The sequence below is a fragment of the Thunnus albacares genome, chromosome 3 (assembly GCF_914725855.1).
Source record: "Thunnus albacares chromosome 3, fThuAlb1.1, whole genome shotgun sequence".
NCBI lineage: Eukaryota > Metazoa > Chordata > Actinopteri > Scombriformes > Scombridae > Thunnus > Thunnus albacares.
The window spans coordinates 415,001-442,561 of NC_058108.1; the positions used below are offsets into that span (position 1 = coordinate 415,001).

Consider the following 27,561-nt stretch of genomic DNA (forward strand, 5'->3'; position numbering starts at 1 on the left):
CTGATGTTCTGCAGCAAACCTGTAGAACTCTACTGTACCACCATGTGCTCCTTATTGCACTGACAGTTTTAAGAGTCTGAAATACATCAATTGTCCATTGAAGTTCTCTTTACAGTGAAATAAACTGGTCCCTTTTTTATTTGGTTGACCTTCTTAGAAACCAAGTGGAGAGATAGCATCTGCTAGCACCTGGATTTGAAACTAACATTTCCTTGGTTGCTTTACGGAGCTGTAATCTCACTGTGTGTCATGGGTGTGTTTTTGTCTTTCCAAGGCCACATGTGTCATAGCCAGGAGAGTGAAGTACAGCAGGCCAGTGGTTGGCCAGAGAAGACAGAGAAGAATAACACCTAACAAACCAGTAGAATCTCCCCACTTCCAACTTCGCTCCACTGGGGTTTGAAGTCTGGATCAGCAGAGGGAAGAGAAGAGAGAAATAAATATTGTTCTGGTTCCAGAGATTCAGCAAATCCATGAAGGCTATTTCTGGACTTTTTTTTTTTTTTTCATTTTTTAAAACTCTAAAAGTTCTTAAACGGTTCCCTCTAAAGCAGATTTAAGAGCAGCCTCTTTATGACTCTTTTTAATGATGCAACTGTCAAAAGGTATTCAGTGCAGCAGAGACTGTTTCACTTCACGTCTGCATGTAGACGAGTCAAATATCTGCAAGGCATGCTGAGGTATAATACGTACAAGTATAATTTGTGATTTAGTTAAATACAATTATGCATTGTGTGACTTTACTGTAATTTCCCACCTTTCCATTCAGAGATGATTGAATTTATCTGGCTGTGGAGGAAGGACTTATATTGTATTGTAGGAATTTGCATTTGTGTAGTCGTAGAGTAGTTTGTGAAATAAAAGCAACCTGAAAGAATGAAAAAACATCACAGACAAAAGCACAACAGGGCTGCTTGTGAGATGAAATTCACTCGAGCACCTTTTTGAGTGTCTTGGGAAGTTGTTGTTGTGCAACTGCACCCTATGGTAATCTTTATTAAATCTTTTTTTTCTCTCTCTCTCTCATGTTCCTCCCTCTCTCCCTTGTTTCTCCCCCTCTTTGCTCCTTGTCTTTGCAGTTTGACGTGTTGAAGTGCTTCTTAAGGTAAGAGAGAGTCTCATTTTGTGTTTTCCTTCTCTTGTACTTTCTTCCTCTGATTTTCAACCCATAAACCCAGCACGCCATCAGCACTTGGCAGAGTGTGTGTATCACGAAACAATCTGCGTCCTCAAAATGTATTTGGCTCCGGATCCTGTTCACTGTAAAACAATAACATTGTGTTAAGATAACAAAGAGACATGCTGGGTAACACTTCCACTGCACTCCGCTGGTTAAAACCATCATCACACAACACAGATCTGGACCTGACTAGTCCATCATAACTAAATTAATCTCATTTCAGTCATTTTCATGTAAAAATGACGACATTTACTGTTTGCAGCTTTTCAGATATGAGGATTTGCTGCATTTTTTTTATTATACATGATAGTAAATGAAATATTTTTTATTTTTGGAATGTTGTAATTGGGGTTACTGATGTTTCATTGAGTAAACAATTCATTGATGAATGGAGGAAATAATCAGCAGAATCATTAGTTGAACTGAATCAGTGCTTCCTACAGCGTGAACAACACATCACGTCCTTCCATTTGTTCATATATAACTTTAATCAATAAGTTATATCATCAGAGCTGTGTAGTAATTCTGCACAGTGCACACAAATAGTAATAACATGAGTAAATCCTCTTCCTCAGTGTCTTACAACTGACTGCCTGTCACAAGCTGTTAGTCATAACTGTGTGTGTGTGTGAAGCCTTACAGTTCTTAAAAGGAAAGGCCACTGTTATTGTTTATTTATGGGTTACAGGTTTCAGCTTTAGTATATCTCAAACTTATTACTTTCAGGCTGAGATGCTTGGTAATAATATCAGCAGACTCACAATACTTTGAAAAGAAAATGAAATGTGCTACAACGTCGTACGAGTGTGTCTGACCTTCAGCACGTCTGACTGCAGTAAACAGTGTGAGAACCATGTGGTGTGCATGCAGCGTTGTTGTTCTTGGTTTGTTCGTTTGTTTGTTTTTGTTTTTTTAATCACCTTGTTTGACACTTTTTTTTGCATTGGTGTGAATTTTTGATCTCTTTTTACTACATTTTGTCAGTTTCGGGGCTCTATAATGATAAACCTACACAGCTGTTGGCACTTCATGTGCAGGACAACTTACACCTTAATCATTCTTATTGGTACATGTAGCTTGAACATGAGTGACCTCACATACTGTAGTTCCTAGCATAGCTCAGCCCAACCTCAGCCTTAGAAGAAGTCAAATCAGACAGAATACATGAAAACACCTGTGAAGGTGTTTAAGACCTTTCATTTGTCACAGCATGAAAGCACAAAGCTCCTGCTATACTGGGAAGATCTGGAACATTTGGCTCAAAGCAAGACATTGACCAACACCCACTGTCACAGGGATTGTCTTATTTTTCTTTGGTCATCAAGATCATTCAAAATCTGAAAGCTATAATCTCATAGAAAATAGGAGTTCACTACAGAAAAACAATAAAATAACATTGGTTAACTTTTTAGATTGTGAATATTAAATGCTGTCACATATTGATATTGAGATAACGCTCTGATCATTCTTGCTGTATCTTGTCCAAATCACCCACACCTACCTCAGAAGTGAGGACGGGCTGCCAGTCGGCCAAAAGACATAAAAAGTGCAGCAACTGTAGCTACAAGGTTTTTTACCAAACACTGGTGCCGTGTCACTGTGCCCTTTAGTGTTTGTTTGCTCTGGTGCCCAAGGTTGTGTATGAGCATATTGTGTGTGTGTGTGTGTGTGTGTGTGTGTGTGTGTGAGAGAGAGTATGTTTCTACAACTTGTGTGTGTCTGGTTCCCAGTGTTTGGAGTGGGCTCTGCTGGGACTGTGTGTAGAGCCTCATTAGTGGCGAAGGTTTGGCTGGCGCGCTGATACTGGAGACTCACTCAGGGGCACAAAGTCATATGTTAGTCTACTGCTGGCCCATCTGCTACGTTGGCCCTCCACTTTACACTCTGAGCTTTGTTTCTTTTTCTGCATGTGAGCATCTTTGTAAGCAGTGGTGGGAAGTAACTACTACATTCATTTAAGTACAGTTACAAGTATAAAGAACTTAACTTTAGTATTTTCATTTAATGCTACATTTTACTTCTACTAACATACATTTCTTCTACTTTTTACTCTGCTACATATATTGGATTAAAATACCTAACAGTATATAAAGCTGTAAAAATTACATCCACCTGCAACTACAACATTAAAGTACTGCTTTCATATTAATACATCAGAAAATACTCAGACCATATAATAATAATAATAATAATCATAATAATAATAATAATAATAATAATAATAATACTGTATAATAATACCCCCCCCCCCCCCCCCCCCAAGCATGTAGGAGAAACTGTGTTGGCCGCAATATTAAATTAATTAAAATATACTTATGAATATTTTAATCCATTTCTGATAGGTCCAATCTGCTTGATGCCACTAAATTCTACAGACTGAACCTTTAAGTCAAATTTACATTTTTAAAGTAAAAATTTAACTTTGAGTGCAGGACATTTATTCTTAATAGATTTTTTTTTTACTCACTTTACTTCTTCCACCACTATTTATGAGAACAACATGGATATATATATGTGCATGTTTGTAGCTGTCAGTCATTCGTCAGGTCAGTTAAAATGTTAAAATGCTCCAGATGGTCGGAACAGTAAGAGGGAGGTAAAAAATGGCCAATTAATTCATCTGGGTGTCATTTTATGTTTTGATGTTTTTGGAGCTATTTGAATAATAATAATAATAATACTAATAATAATAATAATAATAACAACTTGAATATTTCTCTCAAGGATGGCCATAAATTTAAGAGTCTAATGTGCAGCAAATAATCATATAAAGCCAATCAACAAGTAGATAATGAGCTACATAGATAAATATAGACATGGACGGGCAGAATGACCCCTGCATGAACTGGTCAGTGCACAGTGTCACTGTATGTATACAACAGCTGTAAACAGCTGAAGTTGTGTAATGTGTTGTGTTTGTGATAAAACTGCTTTACAGCTTTAGCTTTAATAGCTCTGCTCAGCAGGAAAAAGGTTAATTATCACATCCTGTTAGAGACAGACAGGCCACCTCCCCCCGTCAAGCACACCCACCCTCTGAACCACACAAACACACCGTCCATCAAACAAAACTCTGTGTGTGTGTGTGTGTGTGTGTGTGTGTGTGTGTGTGTGTGTGTGTGTGTGTGTGTGTGCCTGTCGTATAAAAGATGCGATCCAGTATCTGTTTGTCCTCGTTTCCCTCATCACTTCATTTCTTTTCCCTCTACTCACTTCCTGCTCCTCTCCCACCGCCCATGTTCACAGTTTGATGAGACTGATGTTATGAAATTCATTCATGAAGTCATTCATCAGGAAGAAATAGACAAAGTCCCCTTGGATCACGTTTCTTCACTTTGATACAATGTGTGAATTGGTCAGGTTTATCACATCTCTTGAAAAAACGGGGTGCAATTTTCAAAAATGAAATGACAGATGAGTGGACAGAGGTGTTCAGTGGGTGTGAAGCAGTGAGCCACAGAAAATGATTGCTGTTATGTTCTCTGGAAGAAGCCAAACAATTTAGAGCAAAAGATGAAACTGACAACTCAAAGGAACCTCAAAGAAGTAGTGGAATTTCTTTTCTTTTAAAAATGAACAACTCCACTTTAGATCATGAACCCTTTTACAATATCTCTGCACTTTTTATGCTATTCAATCTACTCTTCTATCCACTTTATATTTCTCCTCAAACATTCCCATCTCCTCTCTGACCCCTTCTGCTCTTAGTGTCTCTTTTTCCTTTTCTCCATCTATTTCTGCACACATCCACCCCCTACATCCACTCCCATCCACCTCATCCTTCTATCCATCCACATTTCATTGCCAGTCCAGTCAGCTTCAGCAGCAGGTGCTAAGACCGGGAGAGATGGAGAAAGTAGGGTGAGAAGGAGGGAGGGAGCAAGGGAGGAAAGGAGCCAAGGGGATAAGGAGGACAGAGTGAGAACAGAGAGAGATTAATAGATCAAGCGGAGAGGCGTATGATGAAAGTTTAGAAGAGTATGGAGAGGAAAGGAAAGGAAATGAAAGGAGAGGAGAAGGATGTGGGGTCAGGGTAAGGTAGGATTGGAGCAGAGAGAAAGGAGGGGTGCGATATGGGGAAGGGAGGAAATTTGAGTAAATCAGTTAGGTGCTATGCGGAGGGGAGAGGTGCAGAAGAGGCTATTTTAATGCAGGGTAGAAATCAGGTGCTTGAGGTGGAGAGAGAAGGAAGTGGCAAACAAAGGAGGAGGGGGAGGCGGCGGGAGGTGTGGAGAAAAAGAGCGAATGAGGTAAAGAGAAAAGAAATGTGGAGGGAAGGAGGAGGGGGGGATGAGGAGGCAGGCAGGAGGAGGAGGAGGAGAAAAAGTCCCATGAAAAGGTGGGGGCTAAATGAGGAGGAGGAGGAGGAGGGAGCACAAGGATGGATGGATGGATGGATGGATGGATGGATGGATGGATGGATGGATGGATGGATGGATGGAGTATGTGTAGGGTAGAGGATAGAAACAGTGTTGTTGTGCTTTTACGGGAGGACACTGGCTGCACAGAACTGAGGTTGGTAATAAGGCCATAGCTCATGCTGGTGGAGGTGTGTGTGTGTGTGTGTGTGTGTGTTTGTGTTTGAGTGTCTCAGCCAGTCTCCGTCTACACAACTTGTGTGTCTGTGTGCGCTTGGGTAGCGGAGAGGGAGCAGCCTCTCTCCTATTAGTGACTACCTCTCACTGGATGACTTATATGCACCTCGTTTTTCACCAACAGGATGACAGCAGATGCTCGGGAAGAAACAAACACACATGCACACACACACACACACACACACACACACCCACACACACACATGCACGTTCATACAGGCACAGGAGCGATGACAGGAGAAATCTGCTCCTCCTTCCTGGGAAGAGAGAACGCCACCAGTGCAGAAAAACCAACAGCTTACAACTAAAGAATTTACAATAGAGACTGGATTTATTTCAGGAGATTCTAAGTAAAGAAGAGTTTTACTTGAAATCAATTACTTGTTAGAAAATACATTGAAAAAGTCATAATTACTGAACATCATAAATAATTAGTTACACTATTCATAACATCAACATCATTCACTTCCATTACTCAAAGGTAACTTTAAACAACTTCAAAGCCTCCTAACACACATGTAACATGTTCTGTATTTAATAAGAGACATTATCTTTAAACCAGCAGCTATCTTAACGTTAGCCCCCAGTGACTGCATGCTTCATTCACCCTCCAACTACCAACAAATAGATGATTCCTGAATGTAGGCTTGTGTAACTGTGGCTAATGTTTGCAAGCCAGCTAAGAACACAACTGAGACAGCTGTGAAGTTATGTCATTATCTCATTTCTCCTCTTTTGGTATTGGCTAACTGCCTCTGCACACCTCCAGCTCCTGCATCAACCTCAGGCAGAGAAACCAAACTGATATCAATCCTTCATTCCTTCTCTCCTGATAAGACAGGAAGGGTTGGTAACTGTAATGTAATAACTGAATTTCAAGCTGTCATCCTTTACACTAATCGTTACTGGTAAAAGTAATCACATTATTATAACACGTTACTAAGTAATGCGTTACTGCCCGCTGGTGCATTACTGGTGAAGAAACATTCTTGGAAAAAATGGAAGAAAAGGCAAACAAAACAGAGAGTAGTGGCAGCGTTGGGCAGTAACGTAGCTGATTTACTTGTTCAGTAAGGAGTAGTTTGAGGGATTACAAGTTGAAATTCAGTAATTACATTACAGTTACTGATCTCCATTACTTTTACTCATGGGGGTCGATGTGCTGGCTGTTTTACCCGGATCAATGGAGGGATGATATCAGTCTGGTCTCTGCATCCAGCTGACATTCTGCTCCTGAGGAGGAGAAATGTGATTCCTAAGTTATCTTATTCACATTTTTTTTGTTCTTGCTTCGGAGGATTTTGAATTGTTTAAAGGCAAAAGCATCTTTGACAGAGCTGAAGGAGTAATGAAAGTAAAGTAATGAGTAATGTAATGTGTTACTTTTGCTGCTGAGAAATGTGTAAAGTTATTATTTTTACAATGAGTAATGTGCACTTGGTAATTAATTACAGTTTTCAGGTAACTTGCCCAAAACTGCAAGTTACAACTTGATGATCCAGATGTGAAACCAGTCATGAGCTGATATGAAATCCATCTGAGCTCAGCCAGTCCATGATGATGATGATGATGATGAGCACCTGAGGAAAATCTGAGCCCGTTCCACACATGGAAGCAGATCATCTTCTGCTCAGTTAACAACCTGGTGCACGTATAGTAGGTGTCTGAGTGCTGTATAATCAATGGCCCTGGGGAATTTTGTAATTGCAAGATCTTTAACAGAATTCCCTGCTATCCTGCAAAGTCCTCACATTTTTACTTCATAAACCCTCTCAAATGCTTTCTCATTTTCCAATCAATCTAATCCACTTCCAATCAAATCAAAGAAGTCTTGTGAGCACTTAAAACAGCAGTCCTAATTGCCTCACAGTTTTACAGAAATACCACAAGGAAATAAATACTGAACAAAACAAAGTTAACGATACCACAGAAATAAACAAACACACACACACACACATACACAGACACACATACACACAGTTAAAACATCTTTTCAATTTCATCTTGTCCTTTAAAGTGAAAGTTCATTTGTGTTATTGCAATTTACCGTCTCCATGGTGACATTTTCTCCCGAGAATGAAGTCTGACCCCATCAGACTCCTCACCCACTGGAGTCCAAGCAAACCCAAGGACTAATGGCTCGGAGAAACGGGATATAAGAATCTATCCCAATAATTTTCACCATTTTAATTAAATTTATGCATATTCTTTCCTGTGAAGAATTTGGGGCAGCTGTATCAGTGAGAGGGAGAAGAAAAAGAGAGAAAGAGAAAATGGGTCACTTTGGCTGAGGGACTGAGAGGCTTCATTAGGAAACCCGTTGCAGTCATTCTGTGGCCACTCTAATTCTGCTCTAGCATTCCTATTCTGCACTCGTGGGATTCCAATATCAGCCTAACATTTGTGACCTCGTCAAAAGTGAGAAAAAAGCAGGTGTCAGGTCATGCTGGTCTCAACCCGCCACCACCTCGGTGACATTCTGCCAACTTTCTCTATTTATTCTGCTTAAATTAATGCTCTGTCTCGCTTTCCTCAGAGCCAAAAATGTCAGAACTTTGCAGGTTGGTAGTGAGAAGAGCTGCAATCACTGTCTTTGCCAGTGAGAGAATTAAGACGTTAGCGCTGAGACAATTTGATGTTAACTGCGCAGGGGGAATTAGATGTACTGTGTAATTTTGCCTTTCAAAGATGATAGCTGAGCAGATGGAACAGGGCAAAGCTCTGTCAGAGTTTCTCCACTTTAGAAGCTCTTCCTCCCTGTTATATCTCATTTGCCCTTTCTCATTTACTATAATTCTCTTTATCTCTCTCTCTCATCTTCACCTCATAACACTTGTTCATTTTTCTTGCTTCTCCTCTGTATTGTAGACGCTTTTCTTTCACTTCTTTTGCTCTCTCAGTCATTCGTTCTTTTTTGCCCCGAGCACAGTAGCGTCTAATATGTCTTTAAAAGTAGGACACCACTGAGTAATTTGTTGCACCTACCAAATGATAATTCAGAATTGTCACCATATATCCATGACTACAGGGCCACCCCAAGCACACAATAGCGTCTGCTGCTCTGGAGAACAGTCATTGTGATTTTCTCCACATTGTAATGTTAAATAGAGTTTTAAAATAGGCTCATGATTATTATACAAAGACATGACACTGTTTAACAGCAGAGATGTTTGTGCCCTTTGTGTAATCCGAGTCATTATACTGCCATTAAATAGAATTTGCTATATTGTAGATTGCTTACAGAAACCCTCTGCTGTCATGTTTCTTCCAACCACTATCCATGAAGAGAATACCTTCCTTACATTTGAACCCTTTTCCCTGTTATTCTGTGTAGTAACAACAGAATCAAGTGGTTTGGTCTCTCAGGAGACAGGATGAAACATATCATCATTTATGTGTAAAACCCTGGAACTTAAAGGGGCTTTCCATTGCTTCTGCACACGGAGCTCAGTTTAAGTAGTCTTGAGTAATAGCCTGAAAAACACTTCTAATGTCGTCATGGTTTCGGAGCTTGTTTGTGATATCATCAGCGTTATATCAGCCTGGACTGGGAGACTACTACTGCAGACACTGAAGTACATACATGTGTACAAGGCATACAGGGTCTAACTAAAGGATGCTGTCTAGACCCATTATGAGAAACTTGACCCATAGGGACCAAAAGTCACCAGAAGACATCTCTCCCACTGCTCCACCTGTTTTAACCATTTCCTTTCAAACTGTCTTTTGCAAGTCATCCAACTTTATGACAGTGTAACACTAAATCACTGGAGTTCTCTTTTAATACAGTTTGAACCAGAGAAACACAGCTGGAAGCTCAGAAACCCTTAAACTTTGGCCACTATGTGATAAAAAAAACAACTATATTCATGCACCATGGTAACCAGACAGTTACAGTGTATGTACTATGGCCCTGGTTTAACTCCACCTGGGGCCCCTTGTTGTGTGTCATGCCCCTCTCTCTCCCCCTTGTTTATTGTCTGCTTCTCCACTATCAGCTGTCCACATAATTCTTTATATATTGATGCAAATCTGCTCAAATTAAAGACTTGAGAGACTTTAACTACTTTTACTTACTACTTTAATGTAGTATCTATTATTTTATTTCAAATTGAATGTGCTGAAGCACACAGCCTGAAAGACATAAAAGAAGAAACTGTCATAAATATTTACTGTCTAGACTATTTAAACTTGCATTAAGTGATTTTTGGCCACTTGGGGGCAGCACAAGCAAGCTGTAAACACAAGATTGACATAATTATCACCTTTCAAAGTTGATATGGCAAACATGCTAGCAAACTATTTACACACTCAACAGACAAGGAGCAACATAAGCATTCATTTGGAGTTGTAATATTCATTCCTCTTGTAAATCTGTGTTGACCTGCGACTAACTCCTGAGGGAAATATGCAGCTGTTTGTTTAGCAGTGAAATGCTTCACTATGTTCACTAGCTAGTCATTAACCTTGTTGTTTGGTGCTGGGAAGGTAACAAAGGCTACGGCGGGTTAATCAAAGCTTTTTACTGCTGCTGGAAACAACACTGATGAGAGTTAAAAGCACAATATGTAATTTCAGCCACTAGGCGTCTCAGTCAAAACAATAACAAAAGACGGAGTGTGATGACGGTGTGAGGTAGCAAGGGATCATGGGAGTTGTTGTCTTCTTTGTTAAATAACCAGCTTCACTGGGATAGGATTACTCCAGTGTTCATCATTCGGGATGTTTTTACCTGCAGAGGTCTCCTCCTCTCCAGAACAAACAGACTCAGAGATTACAGGTAAAAACACTGAATAAAGCTGTTTCACCTAAAAAATCAGTGTTTCTAAGACGATGTACGGCGACCACAAGACATCTGATACGGGCTGTTAGCCGAGCTGCTGCTAACGCTTGTTCGGTTTATTTCTCTTATAACTTTAGATCCAGACGTTCGGCAGGTTTCTCCCGGGAGCTGAATTACCCGCAGAGGTCTCCTCCTCTCCAAAAACAAATGTACACGCAGATTAAAATCGTTAAAAATACTAATTAAAGCTGTTTCACCTAAAAAAATGATTTAAAAGTATTTCCATTGGAAGTATATTTTTGTGCCTGCACCACTTTTTCTCCTGTCAGTTGGGACTCCGGAGCAGAAACACAGACGCTGTTTTGTTTTTTCTCATTTGTTATTCATTTTTTGAAACTATAACTGCTACATTACTCAACATTTAATCACAAGATTTTACCCTTGTTTTTATTTCTTTATTTTAATCTTATTAAGATTTCTGTGTGCAGCTGGTTCAGTGAGTTCCTACCCCCCCCGCCCCCCCCCCCCGCATTCACACACACACACACACACACACACACACACTCACACACACACAATGTTGGATGACATGACTCACAGAGGGGGATTGTATTGATTGTATTGCGGGCAGACTTGGCGCATTCAGCATCTGGCTCGACTCAACCCAAATCATGCCCACAGAGTCTGCCCATAACTTGGGTGTCATGATCGTTGACCAGTTAACCTTTAAGGGTCACGTAGCCTCAATCGCCCGGTTCTGTCAGTTTGCCCTGTACAACATCAGGAAGATCAGACCCCACTTGTCTGAGCAGGCAGCACAACTCGTGCTACAGGCTGTCGTAATATCACACATTGACTACTGCGATTCCTTCCTGGTAGGCCTCCCCTCATGTATGTTCAAACCTCTGCAGGTGATGCAGAATGCGGCAGCACAGCTGGTCTGCAACCAGCCCAAAACAGCATGTCACCCAGCTGTTGATATCCCTCCACTGGCTCCCAGTTGCTGCCTGCATCAAATTCAAAACCCTGACACTTGCTTACAAAACAGCAACTAAAACGGCTCCCACCTACCTGAACTCCCTCATCCAGGTCCACACTCCCTCCCGCTCACTACGCTCTGCCAATGAAAGGCGCCTGGCACCACCATCACAACAGGGCACTGAGTCACTGGCTCTTCTCCTCCATAGTTCCCCGGTGGTGGAACGAGTTACCAAACTCTGTTCGATTTGTAAAGTCCCTCTCAATCTTAAAGAAAAGACTAAGGACCCAGCTCTTTTGCAAACACCTCTGCACTTGGACTGAGGGTAGAGAAAAAACAAAAATACAAAAAAAAAATCTGCTTCTACGCACTCTATGCACTGCCTCTGTGCACCGTCTGTTGGCGTCTATGTCCTATCAGACTCAAACTTAGCTTTATAGCACTTACTTGTGTTGTTCTCACCTGACTAGATCCCTCCTTTTTGGTGTATCAGCTCTCAGATGTGCGTCGCTTTGGATAAAAGCATCTGCTAAATGAAATTGTGAATTGTAAATTTTAATCTTCTCATTTCATAGATTCAAGCCCAGTTTCAGAGAGCACTTTGAAGACCCAATATATAAAATTAAGCTTTTTGTTTGTTTGGTTTTTTATTTTTTAGTGGAATAATGACCAAAATTGGTCACCTTCAGAGATTACACTGTTTTTGGCAATCTAGGGCATTACTACAGGCTTGGAGGAAGGTCTGAAGTGCTTGGGTCAGGGTTAAGGTTAGGGCTTGGGTTAGGGTTAGGGTTAGGGGTTGGGGTTCAGGGTTAGGGGTTAGGGTTAGGGGTTAGGGTTCGGGTTAGGTTAGGGTTAGGGCTGCAAAGACCAATCCCTTCTCATTCCCAGGTTTACATATACCGATGCATTCGTTGGCTACTGTCTACACAACCTTTTTTTGTATCTGTATGATTCTTGGTTTGGGGATTTTATGTCAGCATGACACAGCCCATTCAATCAGAATCTGTTTTATTATCTAGGCAAAGCATTTTGGATTTGGGTTGCAGCCAACTGGTGGCAATTTGTAATGGAATGAAACCCACCAATGGCAGACAACCCAAAACAGTAGATGAATGCACCACGTCCACCCACAGCACAATGCCCTTCTGTAACCTTCCACTGTCAAAAACTGACAAAAAAAATACTTTACCTCTCAGAATCCAAGGAGAAATAATTGTATTGTTGAGTTATCAAGGACATTTTCGTGTCTCTGTGTTGAGAAATGTTGAGGGTATCATTAAAATCGACTGTAGAAAATACTTGGGTGGGACTGACGTGGACTTAAGCTGAATAAATATATGTAAAATGATTAATTAAGGAATTTCAAGTCTGGTAAATGATGACTTAATGGACTACACTGAATACAACTTTATTGTGTTAATTTATTGATACTTTTGTTCACTCTGACTCAGGTTCAGTCACTGCTATATTTTTTAAAGATAAATGTTCACAGTGCACAGTACACATGCATCACTGGTTTAAAATGGAGGCTCAGCCTTTTATTTACCTGTTGCCATGGTGACTTGTAGTATCGGAGCTCCATCGATGATGCAGTAGTTTAACTCAGAGTGGACATACTCAGAGTTGATTAAATTGACTCTGGAACCAAAAACTTAGCCTCAGAGTTTGTTAAACCTGCTTTCAGGAATAGACACTTGATTAAATAGCGTTTGGGTTTTTCATTCTCTGTTTGTCACTACAAGCAACATCTTTCACAAGACACACAGTCATTTTTATGCCTCTGCAGCGGTGACAGCCGTGGCCGGAGGCTTTATGTTTTTGGGTTGCCTGTATGTACATCCGTCTGTCCGTCCCATTCATGTGAACGTGATATCTCAGGAATGCCTCGAGAGAATTTCTTCAAATTTGGCATAAATGTCCACTTGGATTTAAGGATGAACTGACTAGAATTTGGTGGTTCAAGGTCACTGTGATCTCACATCTGTCCCATTCTCGTGAACCCAATATCTCAGGAACACAAGGAGGGTATTTCATTACATCTAGCACAAACATCCACTTGGACTCAAGGATGAACTGACTAGAATTTGGTGGTCAAAGGTCAAAGGTCAAGGTCACTGTAACCTCACAAATACATTTTTGGCCGTAACTCAAGGCACTTACTGTAATACCTTTTATAAAATTCCTTATTTAAAGTCTTCACTACAAATATTGTATGAGTCTGGACAGACATGGACGTAAAACTGCAACTTGACTGGTTGGTGAAGGCGTATAACCACGAGGCAATGTTTTTTGTTTGCATTAACATAAAAACATTAACTAGTGTGGTTTAAAAATAGTGGAATATCATATAATTCATAGTTTAAAAGCCGTATATGTTCTAACAAGGAACTCCAACCCCTTAACCCTAATGTAATTAAACATGAAGTCAAAGGCTTTATGTTTTAATTGTTGCATATTTCTCTCATTGTTCTTATTCAGATATCTGTATTTCATGGTAAAAACGTCTGCTGGAGAATATCGATAGAGGCATGAGATTTAACAAACAACTCTTTGGTTTAAATTCAGTTGCATTTGGTATGTTAAATCAAGACACGAAGGCACTGGAGCATTGTAATCTGGCTTGACTCAAAATGCCAGATGCAGCTGTACTTATCCTACTTTAGGTTTTAAGAAGAGCTAATTTTTTTATGTAGTTTAGGATTAAAGTGTGACTTGGATTTCTATCCTGTGTCTGTATCTCTTCACTGTCTTCCTGTTATCTTGCTGTCTCGTGTGCATGTTGTTTGATGAGTGGAGGCACACAAGGACCATTACTGTACTGTAGTTCAATAATCCTCATTCCACTGTAAGCTTTTTTAATGTCTCAAGAGCTTTAAAAACAATTGGTCAGTCCTTTTGAAGGCTTCATTGACTTATGCAGGCATTTGTGCACCATGTATCCTCTCAGAATGCTTCCTTCAGGAGGCAGATGAGACGCCTATCCCTTTGTGTAAATTCCCATACACATATACAAGTTTTAAACAAGTTCAAGTTGTTTACGCACAACTGTGTCGTGCTGTTGTGAGGGTCCCTGTTGCCCACTTGATCTGCAGGAACCTCCTTAACATTCTGCTGCATACACAACTCAAAAGAGTAAACACATTTATAAAGTTAAATTTGCTGCTAAATTATTATTTTTGTATGTTTGTAGGTAATCATGTCAGTATTATACATGGCTCTACTGTGACACTACATTTAAAGTGGGGCTTAAGGGACAGCCATCTGATGCCAGCTCTGATGCCCATTCTCCTGCCCTGCTTACCCACTTGCCTTGATGTTGAGCCCTCTTGACAGAAACCTAAGAAGAGTATTTCACACATGCTGAGTGAAGCCAAACCAAAGTAAACCAAATTCTACTGAGCTGCCCTGGTTAGGGTTAGACATCAAAAAAATATCTGGGCCATTGCTGTGCAGATCAGTGCAGGAATAGTTGGTTCATGGTGTGAAAAGGGTATGTGAAATCACTTCACTGACCTAAATAATATGCCACTTTGCCCTGACTCATTTCCGCCACCAGCAGAAACCTTAAAGGTGATGTCCACATAGAACACCTAGAGTTGAATTCCCTTCGTATGCTACCAGTATTGTGACTCTCACTGAATAGTAAGTTCAGCCATCAACATAAAAGGGATTCAAAGGCTGCTCTGAAGGGCTCCCATGGGAATCCCCATGGAGATTCAAAGCAACTAAAAGGGTTTTCAGACAGACTTTCACCGTGGGTGCCATTTTATCACATAAAAATCGTGGAGGATACTACAGTAATGCCGTGCTCACCAGAAACAGGATAAACTTGACTTATTGTGCAAGTGCTGTAAAGCAGAATTGCTTGCACCAACACAAGCTTTCCAAATGATCTAGTTCCCAAACTCTTCCTCTCCCGCACAAGGCTGAAGAGGCTTTAATTACTTCTGCTGGGCCAGCACAGGTGAAACACATTCTCGCTAACAAGGTGGTTTCCAGCCAGGGGAGCACTGAAACCCGATAGGAAAACAACATGATGGAGGAAAACTGGCGCCCGCAATAGAGGGTAACCGATGCTTATAATAATCCTCCACCCAACTGATTTCACCAGCTATTGTCAGATCGTTACAGAAGAAACATGGTGCAAGTGGAAAGGAATCCAGGGAGGAATGTGTCATCAACTGAAAATAAAGTGTGAACCAGTTTTCACACACAGCATACATACATATCTCACAGCGCGCATGTATGCAGGCTGGGGCAGCACTGAATCTATCTCATGTCTTACACAGATCTTCAGAGCCAGGCAAAGGCACAGATTCTTCACATGGCTTTTCATTACACAATGTGAGATGATGCCACTTTGACTTAAAAGCAACTCATGTTTATGGGGGCAAATAATGCAGCAGTAATGACATATGTGCCAATTTTAATTTGTGATTAAGTCACTGGTGATCTTTACATCATTGTATCCTGTAGTTAATGTATGCTGCCATCATCGTCTCTGCCCTTATTTAGTAAGTCGGTCAGCAGCACAAACACAGGAGTGGTGTAACAGCACAGACTAGTGGTGAATCTTTGATACGGCATGTTGTTCCAGTTTCCAATGCAGAATCATTCTAACCATCTTAACATTGTCAAGTGTGCATCTACAGTAATCTCATTCTTGTTTTTCTTGCTATTTAATATCATGAATATCATTTTTCACAGCCTACTGCAAAGTGAATTTTTCTAAGGTTTAAAACTGGATTTTATAAAAAAAAGAACAGTGTGACAGCCGATGATCCTCTGAGACACATCCTGAATTTGCTCCACCAGCAAAATGATGTCTATTTTACCACAACTTGGTGCAAACTACTGCACTCCATAGATGGCAGAAGAATTCAGAATAACGGCACAGGGTCACTGCAGCTGAGTTACATCTGGATGTGCGTGCGCGTGTATATGTACACGGTCTGTCTTTGCTTACGTTTCACACACCTCTGTGCTAGTATTCACACGTGTGTCCTAATGCAACCCCTTTGATCTGTCAGAGTGTGTACTTATCATACTGAGGTGCTGTAGGCTTTTCCCACTCCGGCTTCTCAGCCCCTCATCCCCTCATGGCCCATACAGCTTGTAAGTAGCTGGCATGGGAGCCTTAAAAGCCTTAAAAGCCCCCAGTATAAGAGTTGAGCCGGGGCTGTCCATTTGACCCAGCCTGCTTTCCGAACAACGCAGCCACAGTGGTTGAACTCGGGTTGCGCGTTGGATGCTTCATTCTGAACGCTATGGCATAAACACACACAAACACACACACACACACACACACACACCAATGCAAGTCAAGTGCAAGCAGACACAAACACAGAGAACTTAGTTGAAAGCCAGAGTTGGCTTTAAGAGCACTGAGTTCTGAAAGGCTAAGACTCTGTTCTTAATCCCTTTTCTACTTTTCTTCTTCCCTTCCCCTCACCACCCCCTTTTGATTTCTCTCTATCTCTCTCTCTCTCTCTCTCTCACAGGAGAATTCTGGGGAGATTTCTTACTCTTTCATTCCTCAAAGATGAAGCAGCACAGTGGACCTGTTTACTAAAGCAGGTAGGAACTGATTATCATGATGACCTTCAAACTGACACATGCACAGCCTCCCCTCACTGTCAAAAGCAGTTTTGTCCTGAGCCAGATTTGTTTATGATTTGTGTTGCTAAAAGGCTTTTGCCATGTCCACTGAGAAACACAGAGAGGGAGCACAAGAAGAAAAGGGTGGGATCTTCTTTTTGGGGAAGAGAGCGATGGAAGCGCAGCGAGAGAGACTCATCCTCAGGGACAGAAAGACACAGGATGAAAGTTTAACCAAACATTAGCTCCCCACAAATCTGCTGCCGTCGCAGTGGACAGACTGGGAAGAAGACATGCAAAGAGACAGACAGGACAAGACAGAGCAGCGATCCCCAGCTGTTTTTAAAATGCTGTCTCTGATACATTATTGAATATGCAGCTCTCCAACGCATCGCTGAGCTTTCCTCTCATGTTAGTGCTCAAGTTCGCATAGCGTCACCATTCTAAATATAAAGCATTCGCTCACCCCTCTTCGGTTTGTTAAAAGATGCAGAGGCTGCACGTAGGCTGTGTGTGTTGCTCTGAGTGGCACTTTCCTTTTTTAAGGTTGGCTAGAGTTTGTGTGTGTGACGCATTTTGGTAACAAGCCTCCGCAAAATTCAAAAAACACAAAAATAGATTTCATCAAACTCTTTGAAAGTATTGTTAGATAATGCATAGAGTATACTGAAGCGATCAGAGCGCTTCACTGGGAGTTGCATGTACTGTACACCGCTGAAGGAAGGAAGATGTTATCAGGAGGATTGATTTTGAATCAGAGACAGCACTGCTGGTCTATCCACTGCAGCAGTAACTTAGTTTTTGTAACTCAACCCCTTAGTTTTCACAGTTTAACAAGTTTCTATTATGGTTGATGTCCTGAGGTCAGTGTCCTGAGAATATGTGTAGGTGGAGTACCAGATCTGGTCTACAGGTGGCAGCAGAGCAACATACCCAGCAGGCCTGTTTCTGTAGCAGACTTGATTGGCCCATTTTACCAGCCAGTCTCTCAGTGGGCATCCCTTCATTTATCTCTCTGTCTCAGCCAAGACAGGTTTTCAAGCAAATGATTCTTCCTGGCCAAAAAAAAAAAAAACACCAATCAATATTTTTTCTTTTTTTGTTGATAGATCAAGTGAACAGACAGTCAGTTCAAACTCACATGAGAAAATCTCGTCCTGTTCTATTTCAGCTCCCACTCTTAAACTTCATGCTCCAGGATGAACCATGAGCAAAGGTAAGAAACTTGTCTTTAACTTGACCTTATTTCAGTGTGTGTGTGTGTGTGTGTGTGTGTGTGTGTGTGTGAACATATGTTTGTGAGCACGTGTAAAGATGCAAGCCTTCCTATCTGTTTGTGAGGATGCATCTGGGTCCAAGTGCTGCCGGGGGTGCATCAGTATATGCAGTTGTATCCGTGTTTGAGGGTGTGTGTGTGTCTCTTCTTTCTGACAGATGTTGTAACGACATGATTAGCCCTCTGGCTGCCAGTAGCTCCGTGTGAGGTTGCTATAGTGACTGTGGGTTGAGTGTTGGGGAGGCCAGAGTGGAATATGAGGGTGCCGAGGATGAGGAGAGGGGGTGGAATAGGAAATGAAGTGCCTGGTGCCTCCGGCCTCTGTGTGTGTGTGCGATTGTGTTTTGTTTTTCTGTGTGTGTGCGTGAGTAGGTGTGTTTGTGTGAGGCTGATGCCTGTTAGTTTGTATATTTGTACAAAGAGCTCAGCATTGAAGAGACACTCATCTGTGTAATTGGGAATTTGATCAAGATAACTCACTTAAACATGCAGTCAATCATGTATACACACACACACACACACACACACACACACACACACACACTCACTCACACACACACATATGTTGTGTCTGTGCAGGAGCAACCAGAGGAGGGATCCTGTAATGGCTGCAGCGTGGGTTGAGAGTGACTTGCTCTGCCTCACAGACCAACACCATGAGTGGGTCGCACTTGATGTCACTTATCACTTAAATTGTCACATCAATGGCGCTGTTGTGCAAATTGGCACAAGCAAGAGTAAAGCCCCCCCCCCCCCCCCCGCCTTTGAGAAATTAGGGACTATTTAGCTGCATGATTTGAAGCACCATGCAGCCTGAAGATCAAGGCTTTCAACTGAGTTTAGTTTAGTTGATTATTGTCCGTGTGTGTCTTCAGGCAGTTGTTGTCAACCTGAGGGTTCAGGATCAACACAGCAACACATATTATAGTATATTATAATATAGTACATATTAGTTTTGTCTTATGTTGAAGTAGCACTAACTGTGCTAGAAACTGTGATAAATGTACATGAGAAAACAATTTACTTCAGCAGCTTTGACTCATAATGCACAAAACCAGAAGACCCTTAAATGTTCAAAGTTATTAGACCAGTGGTTCCCAAAGTGGGGGGGGGGGGGGGGCAAGGGTGCCGCAAAACCTTTCATGTCATTCTACATTTATTGTGCATTTTTAATCTTTTCATCAGTTATTTCACCACATTAAATTGAGGTGACATTTATATTAATTATGTTTTAAAATACATGAAAACGGTATTTAAGATGTTTAACATGCAGAGTAGCTCAGCTAATGACGTTGTAGGGGTTTATTTAGGGATGCCGTGGTCTAAAAATGTTTATATCAGGTGGAAGATTATGCTCAGCTGTCACTCATCCTGACCTGCTGCTCATTTCTATCTGACTATCAGTGATGTGAATTCATGTGTTTTTAGTGAGTCAGATCATTTGGCTCAGCAATAAGAGCCGTCTCTCTCAGCTCCCAAACAGCACTTCTGACTTTTATCATTCAGCCAAATTTAGGAATGTTTTGACCTGTGATTGGTTTGTGTGCACATATATCACTTAAATTATTCAATGTAATTATACTAATAATAATATAATCTCTGGAATACCATCATTTTACATTATGTTTGGCATAAAAACCTTAAATAATTTAAAAACATCAAACACTATTACAGGTGTATTGAACGTTTGGTTTGTATTGAACCAGTGTTGCTAATGCTAAATGAGAAAACAGCATCTGGCAGCTAAAGTCACTGACAACTGAAGACTTCCTCATTAATAACAGAACTCCAGTTATTCAAACTACTTTTATTTGTATATTTCTCACATATGAATACATAGAGGCCGTTTTATCTGTACACAGCAACTGTTGCCTTTTTTATACTTTATTGCAAGAATGTATTTTAAGTAGGCTGACATTTGTACTTCTAGCATTCTTACAACACTTTACAGTATTTACACTGTTTTACAGTAAATCAAAAACAACATAAATACACATATGAGAAAAGAAAAAGCATTTTTCTGTTGCCTTTGCTGATATGAAAATAACACATGTGAATATCATATTTTGATACAGGAACTTGTCACTAGTCATTTAAAACTTATTTAAGTATAACGGAGGGTTACCTGTGTATTCATGTCAAGTTTGGCATTTTTGGACATTGCAGTGTCTATTTCTAACATCCATTTATTATGTGCTTTTGCTTTGAGAGACATATTTATCCATTTGTCCTTATTTCTTGTGTTTGTGTGTTAATAATAGATGGATTTCATCTGTGATGTATTTTCTCTTCCTGATAATTTAATAGAAAAGGATCAAATAGACAATACAAATACATAAACATATTAAATGTTAATGCGAAAAGGAAAACCAGGAGACAGGAGAGCTAAAGAAATATGTGACAGAGTGTATTAAAATTTTAATATCTTAATCACAGAGTTGAGAAACACTGTCACAACTCTGAATGAGCTGATGTGTTCTCGTTGGGAAACCTGAAGTGAACCAATCTGATTTTACGTGACAATCTGCTGCTGCCGGTACACAGCGAAGCATTCACACGGTAGTTTCCTGTATCTCAACAATGTGCAGCCTGCTGTGTATAATAGTCATTGTGAGAGATATAATGTTCTGTACCATACAGGGCTGGCTTCACACAGGGATTACACCTAGATGATTCTTCAGTAGCGAATTTAGTCTCGGGTAGCCGAGTTTAATCCATGCCTGTGGAAGCGGACCACAGTGCTGTGGAGCTGTGGCCAGATATGACAGAGAACAGAGAGCAGCCAGATTAGTTCATACAAGGAAGAAGGCTGAGCTTGAAGCTGCCTGACGGAGCGTCTCTTGACAGCTCCGCCCAAATCTCTCTACTCTCTCTGATGCAGTCTGAGGGAAACATTGTTCCTTTTTTCATTGTTTATTTGTCAGGGACAATGCAAAAACCATTGTAACAGGTTACAATAACATGAGATAGATGTGTTGCATACAGGACTTCTAGCCGAGGCTAATTTGTGACCCTTGACCCTGGTTAGGCTTTTCTAAGTTCATTGACTGTCTCCCTCTTTCTCCTGCTGTCTTATGTCCCTCTTTGTGAATGTGAGAAAGAGTGTGTGTGTGTGTGTGTGTGTGTGGGTGTGTGTGTGTGTGTGTGTGTGTGTGTGTGTGTGTGTGTGTGTGTGTCTTATCGCTTCATTAGCCTGTGAATTTCTGGGTCATTCGTAGCCTTGTTCCCACTGTCTCAGATGCTGTAATTACCCTCACGTGAGTCACATCTGATAATTAGGATGGTCCGAGAGGGACTCAGCCACACACAAAGACACATACTGTGCACGCTTACACATATGATACACATGCCCACATACACACACACACACACACACACACACACACATCAGTCATTAGTGGGGAGCTTAACATGCAGTACAGTGCTAATGGGATTATCATTGCTGAGGGTCTCACTCATCAACCTCTTACTCCTCTCTCTATTCATCATGCACCATTTTGAAACGCTGAGGAGAACTGGTCATTTCTACATGATCTCTTTCTTTCTGTCTTCCTTCCTTGCTTCCTCCCTTCCTTCCTTCCTGCCTTCCTTCCTTCCTTGCTTCCTTCCTTCCTTCCTTGCTTCCTTCCTTCCTTCCTGCCTTCCTTCCTTCCTTGCTTCCTTCCTTCCTTCCTTGCTTCCTTCCTTCCTTCCTTCCTTCCTTCCTTCCTTCCTTCCTTGCTTCCTTCCTTCCTTCACATACATTTCCAGGTGTCTTTCATCAGTGTTGTTACAGCAGACCCTTTAGGGAGCCCTTGTAGCCTAAGGGTTAGAAGTACCAACCATATAATCACATCATCCGTGGTTGGAGTGTGTGTCAGGACCTTTGTGTGCACCTGTTGTTATCTCCTTCTTATTTCCTGTCTGTCTCTGCTTTAACTCTCCAGTAAAGGCACAGAAATGTCAATAAATATACTTCTAGAATCGTGGTTCCCAGCCTTCTGGCTGGTGACCCCATAGAACAAAGACATGTGCTGCGACCCACAGTCATGATTTGTGTTTGTCTACCAGTTTTTAACAGTTTAACTAGAGTTTTTTTTTTCTTTTTTTATTATTGGAAATATATTTAGAGGCCTATTGGGGAAAATTATGGTGATTTTCTATCTTATTGTCAACAGATTTCATGTGCAGAGCCAAACCAACAATGATCTCATCCTACTTATAAGTTTGTGTTTATCCAAAGCCTCATATATTGTATTCATTTACGCTGCAGACCTCCGTTGTTGTCCAAAAACATTTAAAAACATGTCAGTGAACCACACTGTTACACTGGGTGACATGTAGCTTCACCACAAAGGCAATGCTTACTGTAAGGACTAATGACAACAATCCCATTTTCAGTCTCCAGAGAGGGCTTCCTTCACCACTTTGAACGCGCTTTTGTTTTTAGAGCTTTGCTAGCTTGTTGTGCTACATATCACGACCTCCTGACTTTGTGCTACATTGTAAATTTCTCAAAGAACTTCAGTTATGACAAAACAAACTTATTTGGAACAATTTTATGTAGCAGAAATATATTTTTTCTGCTTTCTTATCCTTTTTATCATCTTGGGACCCCTTATGTTTATCTTGTGATCCCTTGTGATGGTCCAGACCCCCAGGTTGGAAACCATGTCTCTTTAAGGTACACAAAGAGGAAAAGGGGGATATGCACCTGTGTGGTTGTCATGTAATGTCTGTTATTCTGCAGTTAATTCTGGACTTAAAGCGAATCAACCATCCTTAAGGTGATAAATAAAAAAGTATGCCGGCATCATAATAAGGACGGAGAACTGAGAGAACTACTGTAACTGTTGTTCTACTTCATTCTCTGGTTGCACTGACATATTCACCTCTCTCCATCTCAACCGTTCTCGGCTCTCTCTCCCATCATCACTGCAGCCATTTCATCGGCTCATTTAATAGTAATATTACCCGTAAGCATTCAATTCTCTGTGTTTATTCTGTTGACTGCAATTGCAATGGAGATATTGACAGCGGAGTGCAGAGTGATTCTGTCCAGGCCATTGTGTTGAGTGGTTGATGACTGGAGGGCTCTCTATGGCTTTACATATAGTGTGGAAGGCGTGGGAAAGAGAGGCCCTCTGAGAGCCAAAAGCTTAAATACCATAGAAATAAAGAGACAAGTCACACATGCACACACACTAATGCACACACAGGCAGTGGATTAGGATGGGGATTATGGAAGCATAGCTGTAAAACAGGCAGAGACAGATCAGTGTCATACTTCATAAACACACACACACACTGGATGTGTATTAAGAATGTACAGTAGGATGGATTTATTCTGAGCTGGATGGCATGATGACCAAGGTTCAGTTCAACAGGGCATCAAAGACACTTTGGCAATCAATTATTTAACTTGAAAGCAGGAAAAGAAAGCTACAGAGATGTCATGCCTCGGTCATAAAGCTGTTTTGTTTTAATGTCCTGTTGAGTGAGAAACACAAAGAACACAAAGAACTACAATCAGCTGTCAAACCAAGCTGGAACATTTCTACCATAACATACAATCCTGACATATTCATCAAGCAAACAGATCTTTACATCATCACCTCCAACATGACATATTATTATTACATGGTGAGCCACTTGACTTTATCAACAAGAACAGCAAGATTGGGGAAAGCCCTGGTTGCATTTTCCCAAATCATCTAGATATGAAAGCAATACAGCAAAAAAACAAAAGTCCATTTGTTTAACAGTAACTTCATCTTTGTCCGTCTTTGTCTTTTGTCTGAATGGTGGCGAGTAAAGAATGATGGCGTTCCACAATGGATTCCTGAGAAGGCAATGTTTCATCTTCTGGCCTAACAAGATCACAAAAAATATCATCATCATTGAAATAAGGCGACTAGGATGAACAGTGGCACATCACATCCCAAAGGCTGCACTGTGATGAACTCCTGTAGGGAAAAAACCCCAGAAAGACCAAAAATACTTGTCAAGATGAACCTAGACTGAGGTTCATGTTGCCAAGTAGGGAACAATAGAGGAAGCTCATTGTGGCGTCATATACCACAGGAGACAAAGAGGATTAAATACTGTATAATGAAGTATCTACAGTCTAGATGGGGTAACGTCGTCTACTTTGTAACCTCTTTTATATCTTACATATCTACAATGAGAGTAAATGTATAACTACATATTTTCAGGTTCTGAGACATCCGAAACCTTTTCTGCTTTGACATTTCTATCATCACTCCAATATAATGGAGGTGAATGGAATTTCTCTTATAATGCACACAACTGAAAAATTAGATTTTAGAAATTCAACAGCAACTTGTCTTTGTAGCGTTCCTCAGTTTCTACCACAGTTTTCATTGAGACGTTTATTTAATTCAAGTATTCAGAGGAAAGCTTTTCACAATGAGGTCAGCTGGTTAGCCTGAGTAACTGGATTTATTTTCCCTCAAATATATTCCTGGTGAATATTTAGTATATAAATTTTCACTGCTTTGAGCACCACAAATGAAATTGTATTCACCTCCATTAAGCTGAGGTGGCTACAGAAATCTCTAAACCTGAACACATGATTAGGGTGAACTGACCCTTTAAACACCAAAACAATCATATTAAAAAAAATAACTGCAAAAAAATATACTAAAATATTTGGAAACTTGCTTCTTTTTTTAAAAAAAAATGAATGATAGATCTAAGTTTAAAATGCCAAGTTAGCTTTGTATTTCACATTGACGTCCATCTGCCTCCTTTTCATTACTCACTGTTCAAACTCTGCTCGGCAAAAATCAATTAATTCTATAGATTAGACTGAAAAATCGTTATATGTCCAACTCTAATTATCACAGGAGCTTTCTGCCAGCACTGCGGTCATATTAACATCCACAATGGCTGGAGGACTATCTAACTAACCATAACCCCAAATCATAAAACTAAGTGCGATGAAGACATACAGGCGCAGCTTTAAAATGAGGAAACGAGAGGGAACAGTTCACCGAGCAACGCTCTGAAAGGGCCCTACAGTGTGTTCTCGGAGATGAAATGCAAAGTGATACTGTCATGCTAGACTTTGTCATGTGATGTTTAAGAATCTGGCCACACGCTGGTCACAGCCCAGTCACATACTGCTCACACACATGATGGCGTACTAGTCATACATTGACTGAGCGCCTCAATCTGTGGCCATCTGTGCTCCGGCCCTGCTGCATCAGGCATGTCTTGGTCACCAGGCATCTGTCATCAGCACACAACTCACTGGAGGTCTGTGGCTCCCCATGATCCCATCTTCTCTACAACTGTCAAATATAATCATCAAACTCTCGTTGGCTTCCTTTTATATTCACTCTGCATATTTCCCCCTGGCGTCCTCAAAATCTCCCCTCTCAGTCTCCACCTCCTCCTCCTCGTCTACATTTCTCCTCTCTTCTTTCAGTATGCTGAAATACATAACTAGCAATTTGCTCAATCTCTCCCAGTGTGACACACATACACACACACACATGCACACACAGACACATGCAGAGGCATCCAGTCCACAAGAGCTGCTGTGGTGTATAATGACAGATAATTGGCTATTGTGGGTTTGCCCTCGGCAGCAGGAACCAATCACAGTGACAGCCACTTCTCCATGACCCATGTGTGTGTTCACGTGAACGTGCGCGCGTGCGTGTCGTTCTGAATGTGTGTGAGGTGCTGATTGTATTTTATTTTGCTGTCTGCCTTTGTTGCTCTGCGTATGTAAAGTAATTGCTGGTCCAGCGTGGACAGTGTGGAACTGACCGCTCTTTTTGTAGTTAATATCCTGTCATTGTTGCATTTATCTAAACATAAATAAGTAATTCAATTGTACCATATGCATTTGTGGGTGTGTGCACATAGAGTGTGCATATCCACTGCTGTCCAATATTTCACTGTATAATTTTTTTTTAAATCTATGCAATCTGAACACAAATGCACTGACATATGAGGTCTGCACACAGGTATCACCTCAATAAAAAGCCCTTATTATGTGCTTATTACTGCTCAGTGCTCCTCATTTTACATTCTCAGGGTTTATGCACATGCCCAGAGGATCCGCAGCGCCACACAATGCAGCCTTGCTGGTCTCCACTAATGTGATAGCTGCTTAGCTTGTCACTCGTCACTCATTTTGATGGTGTCAGCAGCCCTGCTTAATGGCCTGTCTGCTTGCAGTTTGAATGGAACCTGTTGACTTCAACTGCTTCAAACTAGTCATAATAATCATTTCTTTTCTTTTTTTCTTTTTTTTAATAATCCTTATGTGTTCTTTCACGCTGTGGTGAATTGTAGCCGCATCAGCAAGAGCCTTTAAAATGGAGGCTGCCTCCCTCCTTCTCCTTTCCTTTCCTTTATCTTTCTTTTTCACAGAATATTTATTTTTTTCATTTAATTTTTTCCTCGCTTCTGTTTTCTGTCTCTCTTTCTCTGTCACTTCCTCTTCTCTTGCTGTTTTTTCTCTTTCCCTGTTTGCACCGATTCTCATTTCCGCTCCTTCAATAGTAGAGAGCGCTCATCCAACCCGAGCACACACACTAAATGAGATCCTATGTGTGTGTGTGTGTGCTATGTGTGCATGTGTGCAGCTTTGACTCTGTAAATATGATCTTTTATGTATTGCTAATATGTGCTACCACAAAAATGTGCACATTTGCGTGCGTGTGAGGAGGAGGAGGGGTTGTGTACTTCATCATACCAGTCAGCTCAATACTCCCAAATGCAATTTCCTCAATGTGAAAAGAGCAGGCTGGATGTTCATCATTCTATACTCTTTTCTTTAGGACTGCTAGGCTGCTCGCTCTCGTCTTCTCTTTTCCGGCCTCATTTTCACTATTCTGACTATGCGAACAAACACACACACACATGCACACACACTCTGCAAGTCATACCTTCCTGCCTTTTGTGGAGCAGAGAGGATCTGTCTCTTGTGCATGATTAAAGTGCATATCACAGCATGTTTCCTGAGTGTTTCTTTGTAATGCTGCTTAACATTCTGAGCCTATAACATATAATTCAGCCCAGCCGAGCTCATCTGTGTTGCGTTTGTGAAAATCAATTCTGGCAATGGAGATTTTTACAGTTCTATATAGATAAAAACACATTTCAGCACTGGCTCCGGTAAATTGATCA

General features: G+C 40.9%; 1 protein-coding gene across 4 annotated transcripts in view; it reads left to right on the plus strand.

The window, feature by feature from the left end:
* ptprdb (protein tyrosine phosphatase receptor type Db) overlaps window positions 1-27,561 on the plus strand; it is a 151,325-nt gene that overhangs the window by 25,322 nt on the left and 98,442 nt on the right. For all 4 annotated transcript variants that reach the window (XM_044345563.1, XM_044345565.1, XM_044345566.1 and 1 more), the window contains exons 3-5: window positions 1,080-1,105; window positions 17,042-17,117; window positions 18,310-18,354. The gene's annotated coding sequence lies outside the window, so the exon portion shown is untranslated. The remainder of the gene's footprint in view (window positions 1-1,079; window positions 1,106-17,041; window positions 17,118-18,309; window positions 18,355-27,561) is intronic.